A 22,860-nucleotide genomic window follows, 5' to 3' on the forward strand; every position below is an offset into this window, starting at 1 on the left:
TGCTTATAGAATACAGTATAAATTTTCATAGCTAAGCATTCTAGCTCATGCATGATGTGATTCCCACATACTTTCTCAATATTTTTTGCAACTTATCCCTCTCATGCACTTTACAGTCCAGTCAAACTAAACCACTGCTCTTCTTTGTACATAGCTCATTCCCTCCTGGCTTTGATCTTGCTATAATTCCTTCCCTACACTCTTTGTATATTTAAACTTGACCCAGGGTTTATAAACACATATACATTCACACACTTTGTAAAGATAGAGTAATTAGCTACCCTTTAGAACCTACATCAAATGTTATATCCTCAATTAAGCTTTTTAAAAAAGTATTTTTCCCCTTTGAGTGCCTACAGCATTTTACCTTTTATGGTTCTTATAAGTTTCCATATTTTATTTTATTCAAATGCATGTAACTATGAATATAAATGTATATCTCTCTATGTGTCTATAATTTTAATATCTCCACTAACTTCCTTGAGGGTAGAATCAAAACTTTATACATAGTAGGCATTCACTAAATAATCATTAAATAAAGAAATGAATAAAATATCACTCCAGATTGCTTTTGGGAAAGTTTCCCTACCATTTTAACAGTTTTCTACACTGCAAATCATTTATTTTAGGTTTTGGCAAAGTATAAAATCTCTTACCCAGAAAGGAGGGGGAGGACAAGTATTTCACTAGATTAGTAACTTCCCTATAAACACGCAAGATACTCATTTGAAATGCAGTTTTCTGGATGAGAAAGCTGATCCCTCAGTATTTAGCTGTCTGGTTTGCAGACAAGGTTATGCAAATGAGGAAGAGAGGCTGTGGCAGCTGTTTCTATAGGCATTGCTTTGGGGAAGGCGGTTAGTGCCTGAGGAGGATAAAAGCCTGGGGTGATGACATTAATGATGCTTTTAGATAAAAGGAAAAGCCCAAGAACCAAATTATAGAGTTAACCCCTTTTCTTTTATTCCATCAGGGTAGACCACAGCTTATACTGTGTGTCTTGAGATGATTCACTGGTGCCACTTTACCTATAATATCAGGGCAATGGGATGCCAGAGATGGTGTTATAGTTATCCTTAATCAATGATGGTGGTAGGAGGTGGTTACCCAAACTTGTCCCTCTAGCTCAGTGGTTCTCAACCTTTCTAATGCCGCGACCCCTTAATACAGTTCCTCATGTTGTGGTGACCCCCAACCATAAAATTATTTTCGTTGCTACTTCATAATTGTAATTTTGCTACTGTTATGAATCGTAATGTAAATATCTGTGTTTTCCGATGGTCTTAGGCCACCCTGCTGCTAGTCGAGACCCACAGGTTGAGAACCACTGCTGAACTGTATTAAAGGGTCGTGGCATTAGAAAGGTTGAGAAACACTGCTCTAGCTAGACCCTTGATCTGTGTAAGCTCCAAGCATGTTTGGTCTCTTGACTTCTAGCTTGTAAACCAGCTTAGAGTAGCCTTATAATCTTTGTTTTCCAATAAGCATTCTCAGAATCCTTTAGAGACTTCATCAACAGAGATGAAAGAAATGAGGAATTCAAAGTTGAAAAATCAAGAAGGATAGGATGTAGAAGAGAAATATTTGTTACTAATGCTGTGACCTCCCAAGGTCATGCCGATAAAAGTTATTGCCAGCAGCAAAGCCTTTACTATAATATAAATTTAAAACCTATTACATTGGACCGGACTCAGAGGGAGATTCTGTTAAGGACCCAAAGTATCACTAATCAGTATCAAACGGGAGCTCTTCAACTTTTCACAGATATGTTTTCTCTAAATTCTCTCAATCATATCTTAACTTAGCACTGCTAACTTAATCTGCAAAAACTCAACCTGACAGGGGATGCAACGTATGGTAAATGCTCAGTGATTCCTGAGTGTCTATTATAAATGGTTCAGGGATGCAGGAAATTCAGGGGCGGTCGCTGTGTCATTTTGTTTGGGGCCAGGGCTGCCTCTTCGACATATCCAGAAGACATCTTATTTCCTATAAGTTTCTGTTTCTACTTTTAGCATAAACAAGCTGTACTGGTCCCATTAAGATCTTTAGTATAAAAAAAAACAAAAACAAAAACCCCAAAGACACACAAAAATCCCCTCAAACTTCTAAACCCCCAGACCCTCCAAAAGAAACAAACAATCATCACATTTCTTTTGCTGTTTTAATTTTTTGAGAGGTAGTTTCTTAACATTTTACAGGGGCATATTTTCTCTCATTGCTGAGTCCATTATATGAAAATATATATTCTAATTGGCATCTCTTTCTAACATGCCTTGTAGTAATTCTACTCATCAATTATATGTCACCTTGACAACAAAAGGGCTGTATACTATTTTTAGTTTGTTATTGCTTATCTCTTTACCTCTTTGAAGTAAACCATTCTCATTTACACAGGGGAAAGTGAGTCATCCAGAATTAAAGGACCTTGCCAGTGGCCTAGACTGAATCATCAGAACTGGAATTAGAACACTAATTCTAATTCCAATCCAGTGCTCTTTTCACTAAAGCTTACTGGTTTTTGGCTCTTATCATTCTGCAAGGCCAGAGGCCCTAGCAAGCAGAGTATATATTATTTGGACAGGACTTAGGGCAGGCTGAGAGGCAGCCTGATTTGGAGAAATAAGTTTAAACACACACACACACACACACACACACACACACACACACACCAAAATGAAAGAAGACTTAAAGAATAAAGGTCAGCTTTACTAATAACTCTTTATTTGATTGGGGGCAGGTCATTTCATTGTTCTGAAACCACTAAGAACACTCCCCATAGCACAGATTGCATTCTGCTCTGTGTCACATTATTTGGGTATGTGTCTCACTCATCCCCTTTGTAGCTTTCACAACATGGAGTTCAGGGAAAACATTGCACTTGGGGTCAGATAAAGTTAGATCCAGTGCTTGCATAGCAACTTGGACAAATCACTTCACTTCTCTGAACCCTGGTTTTCTTCTCTGTAAAACAATAATATTCTCTCCCTCACAGGGTTATTGTGAGGATTAACTGATATAACATTTGCAAAAGTCTTCTTCCAGCACCAGGCACATAACAAAGAGTCCCTAATGTTGAATGAATAAATGAATGGCCTTAAGTCAGATCCTTGGAATGCTATGTTAATTCTTTCAGCCCACTAGGATACTGTTGAGTTCAGCATAGCACACCATAGCTGTGACTTCCTGAATAGTACTCTAATGTTCCCCAAAGGCAGAGAGAAATTTCATAGTGTCATTGCACGGTTATACCTGTTCTGGGAACACAGTAATTCCTTTTCCAGTGCTGCCAATCTATTACCTTTTACCAAACACAAATTTCACTTTAAGAAGGGGAAGAAACACAAGTGCCTTTCTGTTAGATAGAGGTAAGGAGAATATATTATTAAAACTGAAACCTATTTCTCTGATTTCTTAGGAAAAAAAATCAGATTGGAAGCCAAACAACTATTTGGCTTTTGCAGACCATGGATAGTGATGCCCTTGGGGGGCGGGGAGGGGAGGAGGGAGAGCTGGAGTGATTCCAAACTGCAGTCACAACGTTTGAGTGCTCTCTGCACTTAGTTTTTACTCTCTAAACTTTGAAGAAGTTACAATTTACCCAGAGCATAATTTAATACATACAGGTAGAGATACAGGCCTCTATCTCTATTTTTCATTCCTTAATCATATTTTCTGCACGCCCTATATACCTGATATGTCCTCTTTTTCAATTCAATTGCTCTGATGTTCAAACTTAGGAAGACAATAATGATTTGTTAACAATAAACATGCCCCTAACCCTTCCCTCACCCTTACCCAGGAGGGCCTCCCTAAGATTCAAAGCTGAGATCCTGCCATATAGTTAGCACCTGGTGCAGCTCATCAAAATATAATATCCTTTCTCAGATGATTGGAAATCTCTGCAATGCCGTCACACAATGTGTGCAAGAAACAGTTTGGGGATTGATTTTCATCATTAACTTGATATTGCATGGTTTTTGTGGGACTTAAAAATAAATGTATTTTTATTACTTTTAAGTACTGCACATAGAGTAACTCCAACTCATCATATTTTAACAGTTATTTTTCTGGGGCAGGATGTATTTTAAACATGCCTACGTTAAAGTGTCTGGTGGATCATTTAGGATCAGTGTCCTGTTGCTTGATGAAGTCCAGATCACTTCAATTAAATCCAGATGGGGAAACTGGGTCTCTGGCAATGGTTGCCAGATCTTCTCCATATGAAATCTCTCTGGTCTGTATGCAAATTCAAAACCCCATATCCTGGAAATCCCAAACCAATCAAGTGGTGCTCCACTTTTTAGTTACTGGACTAAACACAGGGAAGCGATTCATTCTTCCCTGAGGAAATAAGCATTTCTTACATACATCTATCTTGGCACAAAAAGGGCTGGCTAAGCAAATTAATACTGTCAACAGGATTGCACTGAGGAATGTCTTTCTTAAGAGAATAAACTCTTTATGTACTTTGTACACATGCACTTATATACAAATAATGGATGTGCTAATTACAAATGATTCATAAACCCCTTCCTTGAGGTGCTGTTATTCTAGTTTGAATTACTAGTGTGTCCAGTGCTTGAAAGTAATACAAATGCATTTTAAAATATTCCATTATTCAGACTTGCTTACCTCTAATTAGGCTGAGTTAGTGAGGCTTTGCTATATTTAAATAGGATAGATATTTTTCTACTTTTATCATCAATATATTTAACACCTCCCCCATATTTTACCTTCCTTTTCAGGATTTTTAACACCTGGAGTGGGCACGCACACACCCCTTCACCTCCAGCTCACTCCTCAGCTGCACTTTTACGGTCTCTAGGCAAATGTGCTGCCTTTAGTGCCTGGCACACAGACATCCTTTCACTTGTTAACTTGTTAGCTGGTTATTTGATTTTTTTTTTTTTTGGAAGCGTCTTTTCTTTAAGGACCAATGAGTATGGCTCCAGCAAAACTTAACTTTGGACCTTTTTGTCAGATGAGGGACACCAGATTTAACTTAATCTTTGTATGGTCCATGTCAACAGGACATAACAAGGCAGCTCATCAGTGCGAGCAGCTGTGGGTGAATGGCAGCGTCAGGAGCAGTTATTCAAAGCTGGAGCATGTAAAAGTACAGCCCATAGGGTAGTTTTCTCTAGGCCCGTGGTTGGCAAACTGCGGCTCGTGAGCCACATGCGGCTCTTTGGCCCCTTGAGTGTGGCTCTTCCACAAAATACCACAGCCTGGGCGAGTCTATTTTGAAGAAGTGGCATTAGAAGAAGTTTAAGTTTAAAAAATTTGGCTCTCAACAGAAATTCCAATAATTGTACTGTTGATATTTGGCTCTGTTGACTAATGAGTTTGCCGTCCACTGCTCTAGGCTAAACTGAAGGGACAGAGCAGTCCTACAATGAAGGGTGCAATTCTCAAAATTTCCATTTATGAGCAAGTTCTTTATGTTTCTGGATAGTTTCAGAGCATGTTCTAGCATCAGAAACTATTAAACTGCTGTGGTGTGGAAGAATCAGGTCACTTTCTCTAGAGGTCAGGGATCATTCAGCACTAAGAAGAGAGCAGGGAAGGTACACATCAGAGTGACAGAACAAACCCACAGAATTTCAGGAAATTGTCTCCTTGACTTCAAATGGAAAAAATCACTTATGAAGACTCTTTGCTGGGGGTAGGGGGTTGTTGTGGTGTCAGGGCTACTTGGTGCAGGAGTTTAGGAACTTGTCATGAAAGACAATGGCCAAGAGGGGGAGAAAAATACATAAGAACTGTCTCTTTAACCACATGGATTTAAAACTCAAAGGATCAGGTAAAAAAAACAAAAACACAAAAACATTTGTCTACTGTTCCGCTAGCATGGCTCAGAGGTTAATTATTGATCTATGAACCAGGATGTCAGAGTTCCATTCCTGGTCAGGGCACATGCCTGGGTTGCGGGCTCAAACCACAGCAGGAGGCAGCCGATTAATGATTCTCTCTCATTATTGATGGTTCTATCTCTCTCTCCCTCTTCCTTCCTCTTTGAAATCAATAAAAATGTATTAAAAAAAAAAAAAACAAAACAACAACAACAACAAAAAACGAAATAGTTCTCTACTGCAACCTTAACCAAGTACTGGAAACAGGGAGGGTAAGCTCACTAACAGAGGGTTCAGGACAACTCAGATAATTAAGCACAGTATTTCCTCTCCAGATTATCCTATATTCTTAGCCACTTAGTGTTTTCTGAATTTAATACTTTTAAAGGGAAATCAAACTAGGAACAATAAATGAATAGCCCACTTTGGCCTTTAATTGGTATCTGAGTCATCCATTTTTCCGGAAAAATAGGCAATTTCATATTTGCCATACCATGTAAAAGTAGGATAAAAGTTTATCAAATAGAACAAAAGCATTTGATGCAAATACTTACAAAGTGCAAGGTTTATAAAATGAATTATCAGCTTCTGTTACCTTTATCTCTGGGCCAAAGTAAGCTAGTGATGATCAAGGTGGTGCAGCTGTGACCTAACTAAAGCCATCTAGAAGAATTTTGTAAAGAATTTTCACCAGCTTTTAGGTTGTGATGAAAATGGGGATGAAGATGGAGGTAAGGCTATATAATTATTTGTTCTCAAATGCAAATTTCTAGAGAGTTTTTTCCTTTTCATCAAATGAAGGTGAATTTTAAAAAATTGTATTGCTTAAAATATTAATGTACAGATATGTGTTTGTGTTGCTTTTGCCACATAACCAACCTCCCAGGAGTAGGTTATAATTGTTGGATTCTCTTTCACCAAGGATCTATTTACCTACTTCTAAAATTGAATGATAAGAAGTCTGGAGTCCTAAATGGCAGATAAATTCTTTCATTATTGTAATGAAAGAAAACCCTATTATCATTAAAACATCCCTTCTTTAAATATTAACATTAAAAGTCAATAGTGTAAAGAAACATTTCACTTAAATGTCCTTTAGAGATGTCCCTTGCTTCTCATTTTATTCCATAGGGTATTAGATGAGTAACTTATAGCATGGATGGAAAAATCTCAATCCTCTATGTAGATATGGCCTTCTGCCAGAACCAAGAGATGATATAAATTATGTCTACAGTTGCAAAAATTCATAACATCAAAATCTTTATTGATACTAGTCTAAAAAAAAAACACACACACATGAAAAGTATGCTAATTCCATGAGATGACCTCTATAAAATTACATGTGACACTATTCACTTTCTAAAGCAGGAAGTTGGGATTTTCTCCATTGAAAAGAAAAGAAAAAGTAGATTTACAGAATCTCCATGTTTCCAAACTTTAAAACCCAAGTCTTAAAATCTGGAAATATTTATTCTTGGTTTCTCTCCATAAAATTACTAATTATATCCTCAGGGTTAATATATATATATATATATATATATATATATATATATATACATATATATGTGTGTATATATATATATATACACATATATATACATATATATGTGTGTATATATATTTGGTGGGGAGTAAAAATCTTAATTGCACTTCCACAATCATAAACACAATGGATTGTGCATACTACAGATCATGTGGTTCATTTGCATAAACTTCAATAGTTTATTTTTTTTAGAGGTTCTCTGCAATCCTCTGAGATAAAATTTTCCAACAAGTCTTGGGATGATATTTTTTTCTTTGTGAAGAAATTTAATATTCCATATGACACTTTGGGGACAATGTAGCTGACCATTAGTAGGCAGAGAAACATGGATTCTAACTCTGGTTTTATCAGTTACTAGCCATGCAACCTTATGTAAATCAATCTTTCTAAGCTCCAGTTTTCTCACTTGTAAGATGGAAGTGAGAATACCTATTGTAGGTATTGTAGACTGTGTGCTACTATAAGGATCAAATAAATGTTTAGTGCTATGCTTGGCACAGGCAAGTGCTCCCTAAGAGCTAAACTACAGGGTGTGGGAGCCTCATCTGTCTTGTTTACCACCACAAGTACCTAGGTACAGTACTGGCATAAAGCAGACACTCAATTAATATTTGCCAAGTGAATGAATAAAACAATGTCATTATACTTAATGATATACAAACCCCCTATGTTGTTGCATGGTAGTTCCCTCCCTTTTATTTTTATTAATTAATGTTTTTAAAATCCTATAAGGTGACATAAGGTGCTCTGTGTTTTATAGGAAAGTCAGAGTGGCTTCAGAGAGGCGAATCTTGGCCCCAGACCCACAGGAATGGATCCTGTGCTTAAAACACCACTGGCTTGTATTTCAGAGGCCATGTCAGAGTCTAAGGAAAATTCTCACACAATAAATATATACTACAGAAGTATATGTGTATTAAGTATTAGCAATATGTTTTTTCCCCCTCTTCCTTGTTGGATATCAGTGGAGCTCAGTATAGATGGACAAAAGAATTCCAATAGGAATAAAAAATTAGGCTTAAATGAGCTATTCCTTTAATGAGCTTGCTGTTGTCCTTGAGAATAAGTTCTTTCTGGATAGGCTAGTCTGGTTAGCCCATGCACAGAATTAATGTTTGAAAAAAGCGGTTGAAGAGCTATAAAAATAATCTATAATAATAAAAGCATAATATGCTAATTAGATCAGACATCCTTCTGGACGACCTTCCAAACGAAGCCGGAGGGAAGCCAGTGCTGCCAGCCAGGGGAAGGAAGGCCTACTCTTGCACGAATTTCATGCATCAGGCCTCTAGTTTAAAATAGAAAAGTATAATATTTTTCTAATAAAAGGAGGCAAAAATACTAGATTGTGTTTTGTCTTTTTGTTTTGTACTTCTAGAATCTCTGAATTTTCCTTTAGGTCATTGGTCTTTGATGGGGGGAAAAGGGTTTCTTTCAATTTTAATTATAGAATATAAGCTATAGGACACAAGGTAAAGGACCAATGACCAAATATAGGTAGATTCTTACTTTATTAACTACCATTATGAACCTTAGTTCTCTAGAATAAGATTATTCCTTTGGTTGGGTTGATAGCTCTTAGCAGCAAAGTTTTGTATATGTAGATATAAAGACTGCTATTGAATGAGAAGTCCCTGTTTCTTTCTTTCTTTCCTTCCTTCCTTCTTTCTTTCTTTCTTTCTTTCTTTCTTTCTTTCTTTCTTTCTTTCTTTCTTTCTTTCTTTCTTTCTTTCCTTCCTTCCTTCCTTCCTTCCTTCCTTCCTTCCTTCCTTTCTTTCTTTCTTTCTTTCTTTCTTTCTTTCTTTCTTTCTTTCTTTCTTTCTTTCTTTCTTTCTTCCTTCCTTCCTTCCTTCCTTCCTTCCTTCCTTCCTTCCTTCCTTCCTTCCTTCCTTTCTATTTTTTGTTAATTCTCATCTGAGGATATTTTTTCCATTGATTTTTAGAGAGAGTGGAATGGAGGAGGAAAGACAGAGATAAAGAAACATTGATGTGAGAGAGACACATCAATTGGTAACCTCCAGTATGCACCCTGACTAGGGATTAAGCCTGCAACCAAGGTACGTGCTCTTGACCGGAATTGAACCCATGACCATTCAGTCTGCAGGCCAACACTCTATCCACTGGGCCAAACTGGCTAGGGCAGAAGTCCTGTTTAATAGTCTTTCATAAGTCTATTCATGGAGAAGTCTGTTTAACAATGTGTTTTCATTTTGGTGAAATACTTATACAGTGTCTGTACTTAATTACCTCACAAAGTTGAATAGTTGAATATTCTTAATAAAATATGAGGTGTTTATTTTCCAAAATATTGAACTGTCCACTTCAGTGTATTTTGAATCCATACACATTATAAGCTATATATATCCCCATCTCCCCACCTCCCCACCTCCCCCGGTTCCTGGTCCCAGCCCGGGAGCCTGGCCCCGACTGGGTGATCGGGGCCTGCTGGCCAGGGGGAGGGATCAGGAGGTTGGCCAGCAGGCCCCAAAGGTGATCAGGGTCTGCGGGCTGGGGGCAGCTCCTGAGTTGAGTATCTGCCCCCTGGTGGTCAGTGCACATCATAGCAACCTAGCAACCAATTCCAATCGTTCCATCACAACCATTGCATATATATATATACTAGAGGCCTGGTGCACAAAATTCGTGCACAGTGATGTGTGTCCCTCAGCCCAGCCTGCACCCTCTCCAATCTGGGACCCCTCAAGGAATGACCAACTGCCCATTTAGGGACAGTTGACATCTCTCTTACAATGCAGGACTGCTGGCTCCCAACCGCTCGCCTGCTTGATTGCTCCTAACCGCTTCTACCTGCCAGCCTGATCACTCCCTAACCACTCCTTTGCCAGCCTGATTGATGCCTAACTGCTCCCCTGAAGGCCCAATTGCCCCTAACTTTCCTCCCCTGCTGTCCTGGTCATCCCTAACTGTCCTCCCCTGCAGTCCTGGTCACCCCTAACTACCCTTGCCTGCCAGCCTGGTCACCCCTAACTGCCCTCCCCTGCCAGCCAGGTTGCCCCTAACTGTCCTCCCTTGCAGGCCTGGTCACCCAAACTTCCCTCCCTGCTGGCCCAGTCACCCTAACTGCCCTCCCTTGTCAGCCTGGTTACCCCTAACTGCCCTCCCCTACAGGCCTGATTGCCCCCAACTGCCCTCCCCTTCCAGCCTGGTCACCCTCAACTGCCCTCCCCTTCTAGCCTGATCCCCCACAACTGCCCTCCCTTGCAGGCCTGGTCACCCCTAACTATCCTCCCCTGCTGGCCTGGTTGCCCCCAACTGTCCTCACTTGCAGGCCTGGTCCCTCCCAACTGCCATGCCCTGCTGGCCTGGTCACCCACAACTCCCCTCCCCTGCTGGCCATCTTGTGGTGGCCATCTTGTGTACACATGGGGGCAGCCATCTTGTGTGTTGGAGTGATGGTCAATTTGCATATTAGGCTTTTATTATATAGGATATATATCTTATCTAATAAAAGAGTAATATGCAAACTGACCATACCTTCACTACACCCACAATCCACACCCACAGCCAATCAGGAGCAAATATGCAAATAAAGCCAACCAAGATGGCTGCAGCCACAGAGAGCAGAAGGGAGGCTTGGGTTTCCCCGGCAATGGAGAAAGACAAGCTTCCTGCCTGCCCTTGCTGGCCTAGGCCTCCACTCAAGGCTACAAAGTTTCAATTATAGAAGATATATAAGTCGCAACAGAAATGGCTGCCACCACGGAACAAGCAGAAGGCTTGGTTCCGCTCCAGGTTACAAAGTTTCAATTGTAGAAGATAAATAAACCCCAGATACCAGGGCCTCCGCTTGGGTCCCCAGGGGGCATGGCTGGCCTGCAAACCACCACAGGCCCCTCGTCCAGGCTGCCCCACGCCCCAAGGGAAACCCCACCCTGATCAGGAACACCCTTCAGGGAAAACCAGCTGGCCTCCACCCATGCACCAGGCCTCTATCATGTCTAATAAAAGAGTAATATGCAGATTGACCATCACTCCAACACACAAGATGGCTGCCCCCATGTGGTCAAAGAGAGAGAGAGAGAGAGAGAGAGAGAGAGAGAGAGAGCTTTCCTATGAGATATCCTATATAATAAAGATGTGATATGCAAATGGTCGTTACACCATGAAGTGTAATCACTTGATCATATAATCACAAATCAGCAGGAAAGTGGGGCAGTGAGCTACAAGTGGGCTGTATAGAGCTACAGGAGGGAGCAGGGAGCAAGCTATGAGCTGGGGGGGGCATGGAGGGAGCTACAGGAGGGCAGGGCAGTGGGTGGAGAGCTACAGGAGGGCAGGGCAGTGGGTGGAGAGCTACAGGAGGGTGGCAGCAAGCTACTGGCTACAAGCAGGTGGCAGAGAGCTACAGGAGGGGCGGGGCAGGGCAGCAAGCTATGAGGGGGGCGAGGGGGTGGGGGGAGCTACAGGAGGGTGGGGCAGCAGGCAGAGAGCTACTGGAGGTCAGCAGTGAGCTACTGGCGAGCTACTGGTGCATGGATTCATGCACAGGGCTGCTAGTATACTAATAATTGGACATTGAACAAAAATTGTTCTCTGGTTGTTAGGGCTGTAAAATTATAGGTAGGATACAAATGAAGAAGTTTAAGCACAACTCTGATTTTCTTCTTCAAATTATGCATATACCACGACAGTTCACAGTGGGTGAGTAGTTTGGTCATCCTACAAGATTTGAAGTTCAGAGTGGTATCCCACTATTTATCGAAACCTCTCTTGAACCAACAGCAAGGAAGTACTTGTCATTGTCCTCTTCCACAGTCATTAATTATAAACACTCACAAAGTCATCAACAAAGCATTTTGGGTAATAGCTTAAACACTATTAAGACTATCTTTCATTGTGTGTTATATGTGCATGTGGCTGAGGAGTGGTGTGAACTTCCAAACTAAATATACCTCTAGAATATAATATATCTCTATCATCTCTATACTGGGGCCATAGCTTCTATCTGAAGGAATTTTACTTTCAAGGACAATGCTGATGTTCTTCTATGCTAGTTAAAACAGGGTTCTAATTGTAATCCCAACTCTACTAGCTCACATGGAAATTATGGGAAGCTTTTGGCAATCAGTGACTCTTACCCTTCTAAATTAGTATTGAATGACACAGGAAGCTATGACTGTGAAATTCTCTTTTACATAAAATGGAAACCAAGGTCTTTTGGTGTTGAAAACATTCATGTAAAGATTCCATATCTGGCCTATTAAAAAGGAAACCCTAAGCCATTTTTTAAATGAAGGGGGTATTTTCAACTTTAAGATGAAACCACTAAATCCTGCCAACTAGCTAGCAAAGTCATAAAAGATATAGAAGAGGAAAAAATGTTAAAGAAAGAAAGGAAAGAAGGAAGGAAGGAAGAGAAGGAAGGAAGGAAGGAAGGAAGGAAGGAAGGAAGAAAGGAAGAAAGGGAGGGAGGGAAGGAAGGAAAGAGGGAAAAGAGGCAGTAGGAAGTGAGAGAAAAAGGGCTCATGAATCCCACAGGGAGAAGCAGTTACCCGAAACAAACTACTACAAATCAGTGGCAAACAAAAATTACAGCATCTTGTAAGTGAATCAGCAATAAAGGGGTGCTTTATTTATCTCAGGTAAGGAGTGATCCAGAAAACCAGTGGGCTCATGAAACAAAAAAGATGAAAAGGAGATAGCAGATATACCAAATAACTTTTCTTACTTAAGTCACTCCTATGTCTACTATATCTTTTGAGGCAGGCAATGGGTCAAAAGTCATAATGGCAAATGTGCAAGAGACACTGGTTCCAAGTAACAAACTAGAAGTCACAAGCATAATGATTGGAACTAAGTGATACAGTTACCAGGATTCATCCTCTGCAAAACTATTTAGTTTGTAAAGATTGTTTTCTTTTTGTTTCCCTTTCCCTCTACTGTTCTGTTACCCATTCCTGCTCCTCTGAATGCTCAGGGTGCTCTTGCTCTAACTCTCAAAATCTGCTGTGAAAAAGAAGTGCTGTGAAAACCATACACCTAATGGCAGAGTGTGGGTGAGGAGGATAGATTGTACCAAAATTCCATTTTAAGGACGATTTCTAATTGTAGAATAAAAATATGTTTCTGTTAAAGAAACTACAGATTATTAGTCTAACAGATGGGAGAGATGTTGGGTCAGAAAGGCTCCCTGCCACCCTTGAAATCAGAGGTGCTTTCATATAACACCCTAACCAGACTTGACTTCTGAAAGAAATCAAAGGGAAAAATTATTGTACATCTAATGAAAACCTGGAACCTGTTATCCTGGATGATCATTGTGCAAAAGGGGCCTGGGAACTACACACTGATGAATGTCTAGTACTTTAGTAGGCAAGCTGGAAGAATCTTTAATAAATGCTGGCCTCCTGTACATTGGGGCCAGAGTGGTAACAGGGTTTCTGTAAAGAGAAATCATGTATGATCTTCCATGCATCTTTTCCTTGGGGCTAAACTCACTTTTAAAATGCTTCTGATTAATTTTGGTACCAAGGCTAATTTTATTTTATTTATTTATTTTTTAAAATAAATCTTTATTGTTCAGATTATTACAATTGTTTCTCCTTTTTCCCCCCCATATCTCCCCATCACTCGGTTCCCTGCCCCCTCCCCCCGTTGTCCTTATCCATAGGTGTATGATTTTTGTCCAGTCTCTTCCCATACCCCACACACAGACACCCCTTTCCCCCTGAGAATTATCAATCCACTCCCATTCTATGGCTCTGATTCTATTATGTTCACCAGTTTATTCTGTTCATCAGATTTTGAATTCACTTGATTTTTAGGATCACTTGTTGATAGATATGTATTTGTTGTTCATAATTTTTATCTTTACTTTTTTCTTCTTTTTCCTCTTTTTAAAGAATACCTTTCAGCATTTCATATAATACTCGTTTGGTGGTGATGAACTCCTTTAGCTTTTTCTTATCTGTGAAGCTCTTTATCTGCCCTTCAATTCTGAATGATAACTTTGCTAGGTAGAGTAGTCTTGGTTGAAGGTTCTTGCTATTCATCACTTTGAATATTTCTTGCCATTCCCATCTGGCCTGAATAGTTTCTGTTGAGAAATCAGCAGACAGTCGTATGGGTGCTCCCTTGTAGGTAACTAACTGTTTTTCTCTTGCTGCTTGTAAGATTCTCTCTTTGTTTTTTGCCCTTGGCATTTTAATTATGATGTGTCTTGGTGTGGTCCTCTTTGGATTCCTCTTGTTTGGGGTTCTGTGCGCTTCCTGAACTTGTAAGTCTATTTCTTTCACCAGGTGGGAGAAGCTTTCTGTCATTATTTCTTCAAATAGGTTTTCAGTATTTTGCTCTCTCTCTTCTTCTGGCACCCCGAAAATTCGGATATTGGTACGCTTAAAACCATCCCAGAGGCTCCTTACTATCTTCACACTTTTGGATTCTTCTTTCTTTCCGCCTCTCTGGTTGGGTGTTTTTTTCTTCCTCATATTCCAGATCTTTGGTTTGACTCTTCAGGTGCGGTGGTCTACTCTGTATATTCTTTATTTCAGACAGTGTATGCATAATTTCTGACTTGTCCTTTTCCATTTTTTTTTTGGTATTCTCATTTAGGTCCTTGAAGGTCTCTTCAAGTTTCTCAGCGGTTTTTAAAAGATTCTTGAGTAACCTTATAAATGTGGTTCTGAACACTGTGTTGTCCATTAGTTTGCTTTCCTCTATCTCTCCTACTCGTGACATACTTCGGTGTCTTCGCATTTTGGCTGCCTCCCTGTGTTGATGGAGTGGCTTTGTGTGGTCAGTGACCTATAGGGGCCGGTAGCTCAGCTTCCCCAATCACTCTAGGTGGTCGCTCTTGCTACACCCCTTTGTGGGCTGAGTGGAAAGTCTTGATGTAGTTAAAAGCCTTGATTCCTGTTGGTACACTGGGAGGAATTGACCTCCAGGCCAATTGGCTGTGAGTTCCTGCTGTGTCTATAATGGAAGAATTGCTGTGCTGGAGACACAGTAGGGCTTTGGTGCTCACTGAGTCTGCCTCTTGAATGTGTCCCTTATGAGAGTGGTTGAAATCTGGTGTCATCCATACTGACCACTAGATACCCTAGTGTCTGGATCTCCAATGGGGTGCAGGTCTGAGGCCTCCCAGCAGGAGCTACAGCAAGAGCTACAGTTTTCTCCTCTTTGCTTGGGTGGTTTTGGAGCAGTCTGACTGGAACTGCAGTTAATTTGGTTGAGCTGCCACAGAACAGGCCATTTATATGTAAAAGCTGCTGTGTGGAGCCTGGGCGGGTTTGTAGAATGTGCGGGGCGGGGTCTCAGGGAGTCACTAGGCTGGGGCGTGGCCAACTGCCATGGCTGCCTTCAGCCGTCTCTGCCTTTCCGCGTTTCCAAGTCCCCGTGTCCCGCGCTCCAGCGCAGCAAACCCTGATTGCTGGGCGCACCTCTGCAGAAAAGTCACTCTCACTCTCCGACCAATGGCCGAGAGTCCAGCTTCTCCCCGTAGGCATCTGGGTCCCCCGCGTGTCCCCAGAAACTGGAGTTCAGAGTGATCGGGAGTTTGTCTCCCTTAGGTTTGAAGAAAAACCACTCGCCCAGTCACCTGCCACCAGCCCGCTTCGCGTGCGCCTCTGTACCTCAGCTCTCCAGTGTTTGCGCTCCCTTCTCTTCTTAGTTGTAAATCTACCACTCAGCCAGCTTTCCCGTGGTTCTGGGTGGTAGATGTTTTGTTTTTTAGTTGTATTTTTGAAATTGTTGTGCGAGGCGGCAGTTTAGTTGTTTAACTTTGCCGCCATCTTGGTTCCTCCGAGAACTGCATTTGTAACCAAATCTGTATCATAGAGAGGCAGTTTACAATTGGGTTTTCACTATATAATGCCTAATGTTTGTACTGGTCACATTTTTTAAAAGGGTTGCTGCATTGTGCTTATTTTGTACTAAATCCTTAATAATTTAACAAGAAGCACTGAAACATAAAACTTCCATGATGGTGCCAGTGTCCTCTATTCAGCTCAGTTGATAATGCCTCAAGTCTGAGCTCAAGCCCTTACCCACTTAAAAAAGATAGATGATAGATAGATAGATAGATAGATAGATAGATAGATAGATAGATAAGTAGATAGATAGATAGATAGATAGATAGATAGATAGAGAGAGGAAGAAAGAGGGAGAGAGATAGAAACATCAATGATGAGAGGGACTCATTAATTGGCTCCCTCCTCCATCGCCCCCCTCCCCACTGGGGATTGAGCCCACAACCTGGGCATGTGTCCTTGACTGGAGTTGATCCTGGGACCCTTTCAGTCTGCAGGCCGACGCTCTATCCACTGAGCCAAACCAGCTAGGGCCCTCCCACTTTTTGAACAGGTTATCAAAAAGAGTCTGGACATCCCATTGCTTGGAAAAGGGAAGTCCAGTTATAATTTGCCATGAATTTGGAAATGAACCTCATCCAGTAATGGCAGAGATCAAAGACCATAGGGTTTTGTTATGTTATTCGTCAGGTTGTTAGCTTTATTATTGTTACCTTCTCATTTCTCTTCCTTCCTACAACTGCTTTCTAGAGTTTCAGTTGTTGAAAACAGGAGTTGCATATATGAAGTGATTCTTCTGTTTCTCTGGTAGGTGTTGAAGATGCATTCAGTTTCACCTCCAAAGTCATGACGGTGTCCCTGCACAAATTTTCCACAGGATTTTTCCCAGGCAAGTGATCTGTATGCTCAGTATTACATTTGAGGAATAATATACTACAGTTCTTTTATACATTTCTTATATCTTATATTTGGATAGTTCAAAGCTATTAATACCTTATTGGTGCAACTTTATGCAAAAATTTAAGACAAGTCATTTCAGGTGATAATGATAAGAGGAATGTGATGCCATTTCTTATTCCAGCTGACTTTTATGGACAGACAATAGATAGCTCACTTATACTTAATGTACTATCAGATATCCTGTGTAACTCCCAACACCCTGATAATTAAGTGATATATTAATATTATGTTACTCTTAGACATATGGAAAGTGAAGTACAGGAGTTAATCTTTTTTACCCACCCAGAATGAATCTAAGGTTTTCCCATTTTCTTATAATTTTTCTGCTTCCCCAACATTATTTTCAACAGTCACTTCTCCATATTATTTTAATTCATTCCCTTAGAAAAACTATCACAGGATAGTGCTCTATTTCACCTTCTGGTCTTCTGAATTCCAATTAGAGAATCCTTCAACTTTTCTAATTCTTGTGTTCTTAAAACTATTCATGGTACCCCTCTCTTTTACAGGAACAGGTGATGTGACTGATGTTGGCCTAGGGAAGGGACGGTACTACAGTGTGAATGTGCCCATTCAAGATGGCATACAGGATGAGAAGTATTACCACATCTATGAAAGGTATGGCAGTAATGCTGAGCCAGTAACAACTGTATTACATTTCTGTAAGATGAAATGGCCCCAATCTTATAGAATTCTTGTTTTCAAAAAACAATTTGTGGGGGGAAAGGTACTGTATACTTACGTAGCTTTTGTACACTGTTCATTATCCTTAATGGATCAGGTAACCATCTCCTGTTTGGGAGAGCCGAGTGTTTAAGCCAGAGGCACATTCTTGGTTTGATCTTACTAGCTACCCCATATGACTAAGACCACCCCCAAACCAGAGCTTCTAGGCTGCCTTCGAAGTCTCTTGTCTATTACTTTCTAAGCTAAAACCTGCATGTGTGTAATCTCATTAGCCTGGGAAGGTCCTTTTGGGTTCCCTGTTATGTAGATCTGCTTCCATCCACTAGTGTGAATATTAGAGAGTTTTTTATTATGAGTTATTGAGTTCTATTTGCTGTGTTAAAATTGGGGTCAGAAATCTGTTCTTTTTACATTATGGTTATTATATTAAACTAGAGGCCCGTTGCATGATATTCGTGCAAAAATAGGCCCCTGGCTTCACTCCCAGCCACCCGGGAGCCAGCAAGTCACCGCTCCCCACCCCAGCTGCCCAGGAGCCGGCAAGTCCCTGCTCCCTGGCTGCCTGGGAGCCCAGAGCCGGCAAGTCCTCGCTCCTGGACCACCCAGAACCAGCAAGTCCTCGTTTCTGTCTGGAGCACCACTCCAGTAGCTCCCTCCCTGCCCCCCTGCCCCTGATAGCAGGCTTCACACCGCTCTGCGCCTGCATATGCAAATTAACCTCTATATTTGTTGGGTTAATTTGAATACTCACTCTGATTGGCTGTGGTCATAGTGGAGTGATGGTTAATTTGCATGTTTCTCTTTTATTAGGTGAGATTATAGCCACTTGTAGGCAGTTTGTTGCCAATGTGTAGACTATTGGGGATGAAAAGCCTTACAGAATGTGAGAAGGGTGGCAGGCACTCTACTCATATTCATAAAAATTGAGGTTGGCCCTGGCCAGTGGGGCTCAATTGGTTAGAGCATTGTCTCATGCACCAAAAAGTCACAGGTCCGATTCCTGGTCAGGGCACATACCTATGTCAGGGCATGATGGGAGACAACCGGTCAATGTCTCTCTCTCCTCTCTCTCTCTCTCTCTCTCTCTCTCTCTCTCTCTCTCTCTCTCTCTCCTATCCTCCCTCCCTCCCTCCCTCTTTAAAATCATATTTTAAAATTTGAGATTGGTCAGGTATAAATTCATTGCTGACATTGGCAGTAGAGAAAGTGAGTCTGACTAGAAGTCAGCAAGTCAACATTACTCAAGGTAAGTAATGGGGATTGAGGTGCTTTTGATCCTTCCCCCACTGGGCTTAGATTTCTCCTAACCTCTACTAGAAACAGGGACTTCCCAAAGGACCCTCACTGGTCATCATCACTCACTGGCAGTTGTATAAATAAAGTAGAAGTACTAAAAAATAAAAAATAAAAACATCTCTCGGATGATTAGTGACTTTGAGCATGTTTTCATATGTCTTTTGGCCTTCCTTATGTCCTCTTTCAAAATGTATCTATTTAGGTCAGTTGCCCATTTTTTGATTGGGTTGTTTATCTTCCTTTTGTTAAGTTGTATGAGTTCCCTGTAAATGTTGGAGATTAAACCCTTATCGATGATATCATTGGCAAATATGTTCTCCCATGCAGTGAGCTTTCTTGTTGTTTTGTTGATGGTTTCTTTGAAAATCAAAACAACAATGTGGTACCATCTCACACCTGTCAGAATGGCTTTCATCAACAAATCAACAAACGACAAGTGCTGGTGAGAATACAGAAAACCCTTGTGCACTGCTGGTGGGAATGCAGATTGGTGCAGCCACTGTGGAGAACAGTATGGAGTTTCCTTAAAAAACTAAAAATGGAACTCCTATTTGACCCAGTGATCCCACTTCTAGGAATATATCTCAAGAAACTAGAAACACCAATCATAAAGGATATATGCACCCCTATGTCCATAGCAGCACAATTTATCATAGCTAAGATTTGGAAACAGCCTAAGTGTCCATCAGCAGATGAGTGGATTAAAAAACTGTGGTACATCTACACAATGGAATACTATGCTGTGGTAAAAAAGAAAGACTTCTTACCATTTGCAACTGTATGGATAGAACTGGAGATCATTATGCTAAGTGAAATAAGCCAGGCAGAGAAAGATAAATAGCACATGATCTTACTCATTTATGGAATATAATGAACAACATAAACTGATGAACAGGGACAGATCCAGAGACAGAGAAGCATCGATCAGACCATTAAACCTCAGAGGGAAGGTAGGGGAGGGTGGGGGTAAAGGGGAGAGATCAACCATAGGACTTGTACGCAAGCATATAAGCCTAACCAATGGACACAGACACCAAGGGAGTGAGGGCATGAGTGGGGGGTGGGGGGCAATGGGGGGATAAGGATACATATGTAATACCTTAATCAATAAACACCAAAAAAAATTAAGTAAAAATAAATAAATAAATAACATCTGTAATGCTTTCAACAATAAACATAAATTAAATAATAAATAAAAAATCTTTATGTCCAAAGGTATTTCTTAGCTGAAGACACTTGTTAGGCCAAGTCATCATGCAGCAGCTCTAGCCTCTTTAGGATTTTGATCATGTCCCCTGGATACCTCTATATTGTTGGACTGAAAAGGTGTTTTTTTTTTTTTGAGCCAGATATTGATGGTTTTAATTGCCCTTTTTTGTTCACCTTAGGCTCTGTTCTGTCATTGACATGTGCAGATCGGAGCTGCTTATGTAACTTCACCAATGAAGATGTCCCTGTGGTTCTGTGTAAAAGGAGAATTATTTTGTTTTTCTCTTAATCCCCTTCTTGACAGTGCCCAACATTTTGTTACTGTTTTTTTATGCCATAACAGGAAACTAGGTTGTTCTCCTCAGTCCTCTGTACACAGAGTTTCCTAGAGTTCTTTCCTGGATCTTCATTGAAATGTCAGCACTCATCATCCCACAAGAGTAGTTTATAATATTGGCCCTTCCTAAATGAACTACCTTATGTATGCCCCTATTGAAGCCCTGGTGCCAATCATAAAACCTTCTGAGACTTTCCTTAAGCACCCATCAGCTTGGTACTTCACTTCCTGGAAATGCTGTGTGTTATCTAGACTTGAGGATTTCCCAGTGGCCATCTCCAAGGAAGTCTACTACTTACCCTTCTTCAGTCACAAAAATATCTGTTTCTCCCCTATATTTTCTTTTTCTCTTTGTCTCTTAACTAGTTCCTACTATATGATAAGGAAAAATATTTTAAATTCTATGATAATTCATATTTAAAATTAGCCTTGGGGAGAAACCAAGATGGTGGCATAAGGTAAACACCTAACTGTTGCCTACCACAACAATTTTGAAACTACAACTGGAAAACAGAGCACACACCGTCCAGAACCACTGGAAAGCTGGCAGAGTGGAAAACCTACAACTAGAGAAAAAAAGAGAGGGGGACGCTGAGCCTCAGGAGCTGTGGAGGTGTGGAGATCTGTGAGCGCGGAAAGGGCGGGCAGCTGAATACACGGCAGGCTTGCTCGCAGTGCTTGGAGAGGGAGAGGGAAGGCAGCAGACGCTGCGTGGCTAGCTTTCTCATTTGGGTGAAAAACAAAACCTCCCGACTGCACTAAAATCCAGCTGCGGTCGGGGAGAAACTGGTCTGTTAGGCAGGGGGAGAGGCTCGAAAGCTGCCTTCTCTCAGAGGCACATAGCCATTTAGTCGGGCATGGAGAAACCACCCCTCTTAGAGCGGAGCAGACGGGAAACCAAAGCTTGTCTGCACCACCCTGAGACTCCGCCCCATCCAAGCTGAGCACAGAAGCTCTCCCTGCGGAGACACTGCTGATCCTCACAGCCAACTGGCTTGGAGATCAATTCCCACCAGTGATACCAACAATCCCAACCACTCTGAACTCCAGTTTCTGGGGACACGCGGGGGAGCCAGACGCCTACGGGACTCTCGGCCATCGGTCGGAGAGTGAGAGTGACTTTTCTGTTGGTGTGGATGACACCAGATTTCAACCACTCTCATAAGGGACACATTCAAGAGGCAGACTCAGTGAGCACCAAAGCCCTACTGTGTCTCCAGCACAGCAATTCTTCCATTATAGACACAGCAGGAACTCACAGCCAATTGGCCTGGAGGTCAATTCCTCCCAGTGTACCAACAGGAATCAAGGCTTTTAACTACACCAAGACTTTCCACTCAGCCCACAAAGGGGTGTAACAAGAGCGACCACCTAGAGTGATTGGGGAAGCTGAGCTACCGGCCCCTATAGGTCACTGACCACACAAAGCCACTCCATCAACACAGGGAGGCAGCCAAAATGCGGAGACAGCGAAGTATGTCACGAGTAGAACAGATGGAGGAAAGCAAACTAATGGACGAAACAGTGTTCAGAACCATATTTATAAGGTTACTCAAGAATCTTCTAAAAACCGCTGAGAAACTTGAAGAGACCTTCAAGGACCTAAATGAGAATACCAAAAAAATGGAAAAGGACCAGTCAGAAATTATGCATACACTGTCTGAAATAAAGAATATACAGACACTCAACTGTAGACCACCGTACCCGAAGAGTCAAACCAAAGATCTGGAATATGAGGAAGAAAAAAACACCCAACCAGAGAGGCGGAAAGAAAGAAGAATCCAAAAGTGTGAGGATAGTAAGGAGCCTCTGGGATGGCTTTAAGCGTACCAATACCCGAATTCTTGGGGTGCCAGAAGAAGAGAGAGAGCAAGATACTGAAAACCTATTTGAAGAAATAATGAAGAAAACTTCCCCCACCTGGTGAAAGAAATAGACTTACAAGTTCAGGAAGCGCACAGAACCCCAAACAAGAGGAATCCAAAGAGGACCACACCAAGACACATCATAATTAAAATGCCAAGGACAAAAGACAAAGAGAGAATCTTACAAGCAGCAAGAGAAAAACAGTTAGTTACCTACAAGGGAGCACCCATATGACTGCCAGCTGATTTTTCAACAGAAACTTTGCAGGCCAGATGGGAATGGCAAGAAATATTCAAAGTGATGAATAGCAAGAACCTACAACCAAGACTGCTCTTCCCA

At 41.2% G+C, this 22,860-nt stretch overlaps 1 protein-coding gene across 1 annotated transcript in view; it reads right to left on the reverse strand.

Moving 5' to 3' along the window:
* The window catches only part of HDAC8 (histone deacetylase 8), a 486,506-nt gene that overhangs the window by 309,806 nt on the left and 153,840 nt on the right, over positions 1-22,860 (reverse strand). The window lies entirely within an intron of this gene.

This window comes from Eptesicus fuscus, chromosome 1, assembly GCF_027574615.1.
Source record: "Eptesicus fuscus isolate TK198812 chromosome 1, DD_ASM_mEF_20220401, whole genome shotgun sequence".
Taxonomy (NCBI): domain Eukaryota; kingdom Metazoa; phylum Chordata; class Mammalia; order Chiroptera; family Vespertilionidae; genus Eptesicus; species Eptesicus fuscus.